Genomic DNA, 11,718 nt, shown 5'->3' with positions numbered 1-11,718 from the left:
TTATAGGTTTCTGAATATGGGTCAAACTTCTGACGATTATCAAACCTAGTGTTATTATATAGAGCATTGGCTTGCTCTTCATTATTCTGGCCTTCCCAAAAAGGCTCCAATCTACCACTAGTGTTACCCACTTCTAAAGCTTCTAACCTTTTCGCTATAGCAGCAATTTTGGCATCTGATTCATAGCCTCCTTCTACCCTATTAACGTTTCCTCTGCCGAGAAGAATTGTTTTCTGGGGTCCCCTACTACTTTCCCATTGTTGGGTCTTTTCGGCGACTTCATGCAAATATGTCATCGCGTCATCAACTGTTTGGTTCTCAAATCCACCAGTACACATAGATTCTACTGTGGTTGTGGTGGGATAATCTAAACCCTCATAAAGGATCTGAACTAACCTAACCTTCTCTAAACCATGATGAGGACATTGGGCTAATAAATCATTGAACCTTTCCAAATACCTATACAAAGTTTCTCCCTCCTGTTGAGAAAACGTGCAGATTTGCGTCCTAATAGACGATGTTTTGTGCCTAGGGAAAAACTTGTTCAAAAAGGCAGATGTAAGTTGTTCATACGTTTCGATTGACCCGGAAGCCAAACTATATAGCCACGATTTAGCTTTATCTTTCAGGGAAAAGGGGAATAACCTAAGTTTCAAAGCATCATCATCTAGGTTTCTAATCCTGAGGGTACTACAAATTTCCTCAAAGTCCCTAACATGGAAATAGGGGTTTTCATTTTCTTTCCCTAAAAAGATTGGGAGCAGCTGTAAGGTCCCAGGTTTAAGTTCATAAGTTGCTTCCGTCTCAGCTAACCTGATACATGAGGGACGAGTAGTCCTAGTTGGATTCAACAAAGCTTTCAAAGTTGCCATTTCTGGCGCTATCGGAGCAACAGGATTCTCTCCTCAGTCAAAGGACGTTCAAAAACAGACTCTTCAAAAGTCGGACTCTCTAGATTAAGGTAATCGAGACGCTTCGAACTACTAGGTTTCTCTTTAACAAATCTACCTAGTGCGTTCTTTTACGTTCAGGCATACAATAGAATTTTCTAAATTGGAAGGGTAAGCAAACACAGATCAAGGCCGACTCAACCAAATCAAACCTATTGATTTCTAGCAAACAAAAAGCATGATGGCTCCACTTAGATTGTTTCTAGACCAGCTTCTAATCCTTCGAACGGGAATTCGTTACAATTTAAGCAAACCCCTCTGGAATCAATCCGAGTTAACGTAAGTTGAATAGAGGCGAGGGAAGCTCGGTGGAGCTTTGATACCCAAGGCCTCACCGGTATTACAAGGCGGCGCAGTCACGCATTCAACTTACAGAAACCGTCAAGAACTTCGAAGTATGCTTAAAAGAGTAACCAATATTTTTCGAATGACTTTCCTGTTAAGCTCGTTACCCTATCGGTCTCGTTCTAGTCAAAATTTTAGGCTTAGGTTCGCGTAGGTTACGTGTTCCTAAAGCGGGCAAGAAGAGAACGGTGATGAAATCCGAACCCTTATCTTGTATGGCCAGGCCTTGCCCTTTACTAGAAAAATAAATGTTGTATTCAGTCCTCAACATATATGCATACGAAGGAGTCCAGTAACTCGCTGACAGGGGATTCGCGAGTGTTTAGAATCTTACCTCCCGTTCCAGACGGGGGATGAATCGGTTGTAGTCGACTCGGGCCACTGACTCCGATGTAGTGTACGAACCCAAGGTGCAGAGACAATATCGTAATTGTCCTCCTTCTCTGCAAACAGTTTATATTTAAAGTACCCTTCCGTAGGGTAATAAAAAAATAATGTCCCAAAGTCCAAAAGTCCAAAAAGAAAAGAAAAATTACAAAATAATAAACCCTAATACAGTTTTTTTTCTAAAAGAAAATAAACAAACCCTAAACTAAAATTGTCTAAAATAAAATTGTCTTCTTTTCTGTTCTTTTTGCTTTAATCTTTAGCTCCAAGTCTTTATGAAATCACCAAACTCTTTGGCTCAATTTTCTTTATGATCCAGAACCTGTAGACACAAGATAAATACCCAAAAACATAAAAAAGAACAAAATAAATAAAATAAAAAATAAATAAATCTAAAACCCTAAAAACAAGTCCCCGGCAGCGGCGCCAAAAATTGATGTGATTTGTAGATAGTGGTAAAAAGATTCAATTCTCGAACTTGTGAAGGATAACTTTAGACTTAAATTCAAAACTAAATAGAAAACTCAGTAATAATTATAACAAACACTGACAAAGTTGGTATCAATATTAAAAGAACATTGAGGCTAAGATTCCACTATTTTCCAAGTTTAAGGTGATTTAATCCAATATTTGTATTCATGCAATTTTCTCGTTCAATTTGATTCTTACTATTGCGACAAGTAGATTTTCAAAAGCAATAATTGTAAATACCAAGTATGAAGCATCAAAATTCTTAAACTAAGCATACTCCATCAAAATAGATCACAATTACTCAAATAAAAATCAGATTCGATATTAGTTTAAGGCAAATAATCATAATAAAATTGCAATAAATAGATAAAAGAGAATATACCACTTCTTGTTGGAAAAATAGCTTCCTATAGTGTCTCGGCAATGGGGTTTAGCTCCTCATATTAACCATGTTCTCAAAATATGTTTTTATAGCTCAAAAGTGTACAAGGATGTAAAAAAATGATAACACGGCCGATTCTCAACAGTGTGAAGGTGTTTCAGAATCTCTGTTACAAAAAGGAAACAATAGCTAAAGACCTAATGAAATTATTGTTGATAAACAATAGATGGGTTCTGCTGTTGAATAGCGATAGTGTTCTGCGACAGATACTTGTGCGTCAATGTTCTTCGTGTTCTTCCTCTTCAGCAGCAGCAGCAGAATAAGGTATTTTCCTGTAACTCGATCTCTAGAGCTCTGTGGTGTTCTAAACTTCTCTGAAAGGATTTGTCCCTCTTCTATGAGTTATCCCAACTCCTTTTATAGCCCACAGGTCGATTTAATCTCCAAGAAATCTCCTTTTTCTTTTTGCCAAAGTTACGGGTTTTATCTATTCTTTCCATATCCTCATACGCGGCTTAAAACACTCCATGTTTTGCTTCTCAAGCGTCTTCCAAGTATAATCCAACGTCCCAGACTCTCTCAAAGATAGTCTTAACTTCAACAGAGAATCCTATTTCCTTATCTACCTGATAGTTTCCATATATCAACCAAAATCCCGTGATAAACTTCACATGTAGGAAAAGGCTCTAAAAAGGGCTTCAATCGGTGACTGTTAACCTTCGAAGAACTACTACCATCTGATGTCTCAATCTCAACAGCTCCATGAGGAAAAACAGTACGGACCACAAAAGGACCGGTCCACCGAGAGCGCAACTTCCCGGGGAATAGATGCAAACGAGTGTCATACAGAAGAAATTTTTGACCTGGATAAAATGAATTTCGTAAAATATTCATATCATGCACAAGATTCTTTTTTTTCTTATACTCCTTAGCACTATCGTATGCATCTCCACGAATCTCGTCCAACTCATTGAGCTGGAGCTTTCTTTGAGATCCTGCCTTGTCAAGTGAAAATTTTAAGTTCTTAATAGCCCAATAGGCTCGATGGTCTAACTCAACTGGCAGGTGACATGCCTTTCCAAACACTAAACGATAAGGTGACATTCCAATGGGTGTCTTAAACGCAGTATGGTAAGCCCATAAGGCATCAGTAAGCCTCAACGACCAGTCTTTCCTGTTTGGATTAACTGTTTTCTCTAGAATACGTTTAATTTCCCTATTGGAAACCTCTACCTGATCACTAGTCTGAGGGTGATATGGGGTTGCTACTTTATGGGTAATACCGTATTGTTTCATTAAAATAGCAAACGGTCTATTACAAAAGTGTGAACCTCCATCACTAAATATATCTCGCGGCGTACCAAAACGTGTAAGTATATTCTCTTTCAAAAACTGGACTACGACCCTGTGGTCATTCGTTTTACACGGAACCGCCTCAACCCACTTAGACACATAGTCTACAACGACAAGTATGTAAAGATAACCAAACGAAATAGGAAATGGACCCATAAAATCAATGCCCCGCACATCAAAGACCTCAATCATTAAAATAGGGTTCAAAGGCATCATATTTCTACGGGAAATGGTTCCTAACTTCTGGCAACGCTCACAAGAAACACAATGACTATGGGAATCTTTAAACAATGAAGGCCAGTAAAATCCACACTGCAAAATCTTAGCAGCAGTCTTCTTAGCACTAAAATGACCCCCACATGCATGTTCATGACAAAAGGAGATAATACTAGACTGGTCACTCTCAGATACACATCTCCTAATAATCTGGTCCGGACAATACTTAAACAGATAAGGATCGTCCCAAAAGAAATGCTTAACCTCGTCTAAAAACCTAGAACGATCTTGCTTACCCCAATGTTGAGGCATTCGACCAGTTTTAAGATAATTCACTATATTTGCATACCAAGGTGATTGGGAAACAGAGAACAGATGTTCATCAGGAAAACTGTCCCTTATAGGAGGGGAATTATTATGGGAACTAACAACTAGCCTAGACAAGTGGTCTGCTACCACATTCTCTGCACACTTTTTGTCTCTAATGTCTGGACAAAATTCTTGTAACAAAAGGATCCATCTAATAAATCTAGGTTTGGTATCCTTCTTAGACAAAAGGTATTTCAAAGCAGCATGATCAGTATAGATTACGATCTTAGAACCTAATAAATATGATCTAAAATTATCCAAGGCAAACACGATGGCTAGCAATTCCTTCTCGGTAGTTGTATAGTTCATTTGGGCATCATTCAGATTTTTGCTATCATAGTAAATCACATGGAGTAATTTGTTTTCTCGCTGACCTAGCACAACGCCTATAGCATAATCTGAAGCATCACATATAATTTCAAAGGGTAGGTTCCAGTTAGGTGCTTGGACTATCGGGGCAGTAGTGAATAAAGTTTTAAGCTTATAAAAAGCCTTTAAGCAAGCATTATCAAAGACAAACTTAACATCTTTTGCAAGCAAATTGCAAAGAGGTTTAGAAATCAAGCTAAAATCCTTAATAAATCGACGGTAAAAACCTGCATGCCCTAAGAATGACCTAATATCTTTTAGGGTTTTTGGGACCTGTAGAGTCTTAATAAGGTCAATTTTGGCTTTGTCTACCTCTATACCTTTTGAAGAAACGATGTGCCCTAAGACAATTCCTAATTCAACCATGAAATGACATTTTTCCCAATTAAGCACTAAATTCTTTTCTTTACACCAAGTCAACACTAATTTTAAATGATGCAAGCACTTATAAAAAGATGAACCAAACACTGAAAAATCATCAATAAAGACTTCTAAAAACCGTTCTACCATATCATAAAATATGCTCATCATACAACGCTGAAAAGTCGCAGGGGCATTATATAAACCGAAAGGCATGCGTCTATACGCAAAGGTACCAAAGGGACAGGTAAAAGTGGTTTTCTCTTGGTCTTCTGGGGCAATAACGATCTGATTATGACCGGAGTAGCCATCTAAGAAGCAATAGTGACTATGTCCAGCTAACCTCTCTAGCATTTGGTCAATAAAAGAAAGGGGAAAGTGATCCTTCCTTGTGACCTTGTTCAAGTTCCTATAGTCAATACAGACACGCCATCTCGTGGTCACTCGGGTTGGGATTAACTCATTATTATCATTCTGGACTACAGTGATACCTGATTTATTGGGGACAACCTGAACGGGGTTAACCCACTTACTGTCTGAAATTGGGTAAATAATACCCGCATCTAACAACTTAAGCACCTCTTTTCGAACTACCTCTTTCATGTTAGGGTTTAGTCGACGTTGCATCTCCCTAGAAGGTTTGGAGTCTTTCTCTAAATGAATCTGATGCATACACACAGTAGGACTTATACCCTTAATGTCTGTTATAGTCCAACCTAAAGTTTCCTTATTGTCTTGAAGTACTTTTACTAGCCTACTTTCCTGATAACTATCCAAATCGGAAGCTACAATCACAGGTAAAGTCTCAGATGGGCCTAAAAACACATACTGTAGAGTATCGGGTAGTGGTTTAAGGTCCAACTTTGGGGGCTCTTCTAAAGAAGGAATTAGGGTAGTCTCAGAAACTGGTAAAGGTTCGAACCTAGATTTCCATCTATCAGTGTCTAATACATGGGTAGAATCTAATAGAGCATTCACTTGTTCAATAGTGTTATCGTCATCAAAATCTAAACCAAAATGGGATAGACAACTTTCTAATGGGTCTTCAAATAATATGTTAGGTAATGACTTCTGAACTAAGGCTTCTATCATGTTCACCTCTTCAACACATGTGTCATCTAGCTCATAAGGTAGCTTACTGACATTAAAAATGTTCATCTCTATAGTCATATTACCAAAATATAAATTCATCACACCATTTCGACAGTTAATGATCGCATTGGACGTAGCTAAAAATGGGCGACCTAAAATCACAGGTATCTGGTTCTCTGGGTCAGGGACAGGTTGGGTATCTAGCACCACGAAATCCACTGAATAAATAAACTTTTCGACCTCAATAAGAACATCCTCGATAACACCTCGAGGGATTTTAACAGACCTATCATCTAACTGCAGTGTCATCTGAGTAGGTTTCATTTCACTAAGTCCTAGCTATAAGTATACATGGAATGGCAGTAAGTTCACACTGGCTCCTAAGTCAAGTAAAGGTTTTTCTACCCGGAAGTTACCTATTGTGCAAGCAATCGTAGGAGAACCTGGGTATTTGTACTTTGGAGTTGTGGTGTTCTGAATGATTGAACTTACGTGACTAGCTAAAAAGGATTTCTTATGGACGCTAAGATTTCTTATCAGACCTCTCAGGAACTGAGTTGGCATCATCAGAAATTTTATCAGTTTCCTTATCTAGTGGTCCTGAGGGGTGAACTACAGTATGTTCACTATCGGCCATGGTTACCTGATTGTCTACTATTCTACCACTCCTAAGGGTTCTAATAGCATTCAATTGATTCGATGGTTTTGTACCTACTTCATGAATTCCTCTAGGATTGGGATTAGTCTGACTAGGGAACCTACCATTATATATCTCACTTAAGGTCTTAGCTATTTGGCCGACTTGAAGTTCTAACTTAGCAAGGCTCTGAGCATTAGTTTGAAAGTTCTTCTTGGTTTCCTGTTGAAAACTAACATGGCTCTGTGCTAACATTTCCTGAGTTTTTGCTAACATCTTAATAGATTCCTCTAAGCTAGTCGTTTTATTTTTTGGGCCAAATGTATTCCTAGTGTAGCCAAAACCTTGGGGAGCATTAGAATTATTAGACTGACCCTGACTCTGGCCCTTAGACCATGAAAAGTTCGGATGGTTCCTCCAACCAGGATTATAGGTTTCTGAAAATGGGTCAAACTTCTGACGATTATCAAACCTAGTGTTATTATATAGAGCTTTGGCTTGCTCTTCATTATTCTAGCCTTCCCAAAAAGGATCCAATCTACCACTAGTGTTACCCACTTCTAAAGCTTCTAACCTTTTCGCTATAGCAGCAATTTTGGCATCTGATTCATAGCCTCCTTCTACCCTATTAACGTTTCCTCTGCCGAGAAGAATTGTTTTCTGAGGTCCCCTACTATTTCCTATTGTTGGGTCTTTTCGACGAATTCATGCAAATATGTCATCGTGTCATCAACTGTTTGGTTCTCAAATCCACCAGTACACATAGATTCTACTATGGTTGTGGTGGGATAATCTAAACCCTCATAAAGGATCTGAACTAACCTAACCTTTTCTAAACCATGATGAGGACATTGGGCTAATAAATCATTGAACCTTTCCAAATACCTATACAAAGTTTCTCCCTCCTGTTGAGAAAACGTGCAGATTTGCGTCCTAATAGACGATGTTTTGTGCCTAGGGAAAAACTTATTCAAAAAGGCAGATGTAAGTTGTTCATACGTTTCGATTGACCCGGAAGCCAAACTATATAGCCACGATTTAGATTTATCTTTCAGGGAAAAGGGGAATAACCTAAGTCTCAAAACATCATCATCTAAGTTTCTAATCCTGAGGGTACTACAAATTTCCTCAAAGTCCCTAACATGGAAATAAGGGTTTTTATTTTCTTTCCCTAAAAAGATTGGGAGCAGCTGTAAGGTCCCAGGTTTAAGTTCATAAGTTGCTTACGTCTCAGCTAACCTGATACATGAGGGACGAGTAGTCCTAGTTGGATTCAAAAAAGCTTTCAAAGTTTCCATTTTTGGCGCTATGGAGCAACAGGGATTCTCTCCTCAGTCAAAGGACGTTCAAAAACAGACTCTTCAAAAGTCGGACTCTCTAGATTAAGGTAATCGAGACGCTTCGAACTACTAGGTTTCTCTTTAACAAATCTACCTAGTGCGTGTCTTTTACGTTCAGGCATACAAAAGAATTTTCTAAATTGGAAGGGTAAGCAAACACAGATCAAGGCCAACTCAACCAAATCAAACCTATTGATTTCTAGCAAACAAAAAGCATGATGGCTCCACTTAGATTGTTTCTAGACCAGCTTCTAATCCTTCGAACGGGAATTCGTTACAATTTAAGCAAACCCCTCTGGAATCAATCCGAGTTAACGTAAGTTGAATAGAGGCGAGGGAAGCTCGGTCGAGCTTTGATACCCAAGGCCTCACCGGTATTACAAGGCGGCGCAGTCACGCATTCAACTTACAGAAACCGTCAAGAACTTCGAAGTATGCTTAAAAGAGTAACCAATATTTTTCGAATGACTTTCCTGTTAAGCTCGTTACCCTATCAGTCTCGTTCTAGTCAAAATTTTAGGCTTAGGTTCGCGTAGGTTACGTGTTCCTAAAGCGGGCAAGAAGAGAAAGGTGATGAAATCCGAACCCTTATCTTGTATGTCCAGGCCTTGCCCTTTACTAGAAAAATAAATGTCCGTATTCAGTCCTCAACATATATGCATACGAAGGAGTCCAGTAACTCGCTGACAGGGGATTTGCGAGTGTTTAGAATCTTACCTCCCGTTCCAGACGGGGGATGAATCGGTTGTAGTCGACTCGGGCCACTGACTCCGATGTCTAGTGTACGAACCCAAGGTGCAGAGACAATATCGGAATTGTCCTCCTTCTCTGCAAAACGTTTATATTTAAAGTACCCCTCCGTAGGGTAATAAAAAAAATAATGTCCCAAAGTCCAAAAGTCCAAAAAGAAAAGAAAAATTACAAAAATAATAAACCCTAATACAGTTTTTTTTCTAAAATAAAATAAACAAACCCTAAACTAAAATTGTCTAAAATAAAATTGTCTTCTTTTCTGTTATTTTTGCTTTAATCTTTAGCTCCAATTCTTTATGAAATCACCAAACTCTTTGGCTCAATTTTCTTTATGATCCAGAACCTGTAGACACAAGATAAATACCCAAAAACATAAAAAAGAACAAAAAAAATAAAAATAAAAAATAAATAAATCTAAAACCCTAAAAACAAGTCCCCGGCAGCGGCGCCAAAAATTGATGTGATTTGTAGATAGTGGTAAAAAGTGATTCGATTCTCGAACTTGTGAAGGATAACTTTAGACTTAAATTCAAAACTAAATAGAAAACTCAGTAATAATTATAACAAACACTGACAAAGTTGGTATCAATATTAAAAAAACACTGAGGCTAAGATTCCACTATTTTCCAAGTTTAAGGTGATTTAATCCAATCTTTGTATTCATGCAATTTTCTCGTTCAATTTGATTCTTACTATTGCGACAAGTAGATTTTCAAAAGCAATAATTGTAAATACCAAGTATGAAGCATCAAAATTCTTAAACTAAGCATACTCCATCAAAATAGATCACAATTACTCAAATAAAAATCATATTCGATATTAGTTCAAGGCAAATAATCATAATAAAATTGCAATAAATAGATAAAAGAGAATATACCACTTCTTGTTGGAAAAATAGCTTCCTCTAGTGCCTCAGCAATGGGGTTTAGCTCCTCATATTAACCATGTTCTCAAAATATGTTTTTATAGCTCAAAAGTGTACAAGGAGGTGAAAAAATGATAACACGGCCGATTCGCAACAGTGTGAAGGTGTTGCAGAATCTCTGTTACAAAGAGGAAACAATAGCTAAAGACCTAATGCAATTACTGTTGATAAACGATAGATGGGTTCTGCTGTTGAATATCGATAGTGTTCTGCGACAGATACTTGTGCGTCAATGTTCTTCGTGTTCTTCCTCTTCAGCAGCAGCAGCAGAATAAGGTATTTTCCTGTAACTCGATCTCTAGAGCTCTGTGGTGTTCTAAACTTCTCTGAAAGGCTTCGTCTCCCTTCTATGAGTTATCCCAACTCCTTTTATAGCCCACGGGTCGATTTAATCTCCAAGAAATCTCCTTCTTCTTTTTACCAAAGTTACGGGTTTTATCTATTCTTTCCATATCCTCATACGCGGCTTCAAACACTCCATGTTTTGCTTCTCAAGCGTCTTCCAAGTATAATCCAACGTCCCAGACTCTCTCAAAGATAGTCTTAACTTCAACAGAGAATCCTATTTCCTTATCTACCTGATAGTTTCCATATATCAACCAAAATCCCGTGATAAACTTCCACCTCCTCTGTTTCACTCCAACGCGGTTTTCCAGCCCAAAATACTCGATCCAAACATACACACCAACCCTGTCAGGCTCTAACAGGTCCATTCCAACAAAAATAAGCCATTGAATCTCCATAGAAATTGCTCAAAACTCCAACCCTAAATCTGCCTACGTCTGCACTATTTTCCCGCCAATTTGAAATTTGAGTTTGGGAAGAAAGGTGGTTTCCCCTATCCATCGTAAGGGTGCGAATAACAGCTGTCTTTGGGGTGCCCCTTATCCAAACCGGGGGGTCCGAATAGCAAGTGTCCTCCAGGTGCTTTCCGACAACTTTTCGAGCCAATTTTTTTCCAAAAATGTTTATTGGCCAAAAATACCTACAAATAAATAAAACACCATAATAAGTACAAAAATAAGCCCTAACAATATATAGAATCGAGACAAATCGGACACAAAAATGTGTCTATCAAATAGCCCCAAACCTATTATTTGCTAGTCCTCGAGCAAAAATAAAATAGAAATAAAATCCTAACTCACTGTCACAGGCATCGTCGATTGCATTTAGCGTATGCAATAAGCCTTTAAACCCCTAGGTGTCCCTAGTGGCCGAGTTATAGTCTCGGGAGGGCTTACCAGAGGTATACCCACAAAACCTTTACTCCAGATCCTAGCTATCTACGCAGAACCTTGGAAGGCACTAAAGAATCTCCTTGGTTGGCATACTTATTGACTACAGGAGGAAGTACCCTGATGCGAAATTCCAATTGTTGTACACGAGTTCGCACTCAAACATACTAAAATTCATATGAAGTGACAGAGCTCTACTCAGATAGTCACACTATGGACATCAATATCCGGAGTCAAAACGAATCACATGGATAGATCAAGAAGATGGATATAGAGAAAAACATAGATGGTTTTGATGTTTACTAGGTGAACGGTGTTTATTATATCTGTCTGAAGGCCTCCGCCAAAATGAACCTATCCTAATGGACTCAGATACTAGTCTGACTAATATCAACACACTGGCATATACAAGGATACCAGTGGTCGATAATCCTAACTCTAGGTCAATACAACTGGCATATACAAGGGTTCCAGTGGTCGACTTTATTGAATTTATTCCAGTTGGTCTGATAGTCTGGTCTCAATTTCTCTTTT

At 38.4% G+C, this 11,718-nt stretch overlaps 2 pseudogenes; both read left to right on the top strand.

The window, feature by feature from the left end:
- Positions 1–408: 408 nt before the first annotated feature.
- LOC113276706 lies at positions 409–508 on the top strand (annotated as a pseudogene).
- Positions 509–7,765: 7,257 nt separating this feature from the next.
- Positions 7,766–7,865, top strand: LOC113276705 (annotated as a pseudogene).
- Positions 7,866–11,718: the final 3,853 nt, after the last annotated feature.

Source organism: Papaver somniferum, chromosome 4 (assembly GCF_003573695.1).
Source record: "Papaver somniferum cultivar HN1 chromosome 4, ASM357369v1, whole genome shotgun sequence".
In the NCBI taxonomy this organism is placed as follows: Eukaryota; Viridiplantae; Streptophyta; class Magnoliopsida; order Ranunculales; family Papaveraceae; genus Papaver; species Papaver somniferum.
Note: the sequence above shows the minus strand (reverse complement) of the source record. Positions and strands in the feature narration are given on the sequence as shown.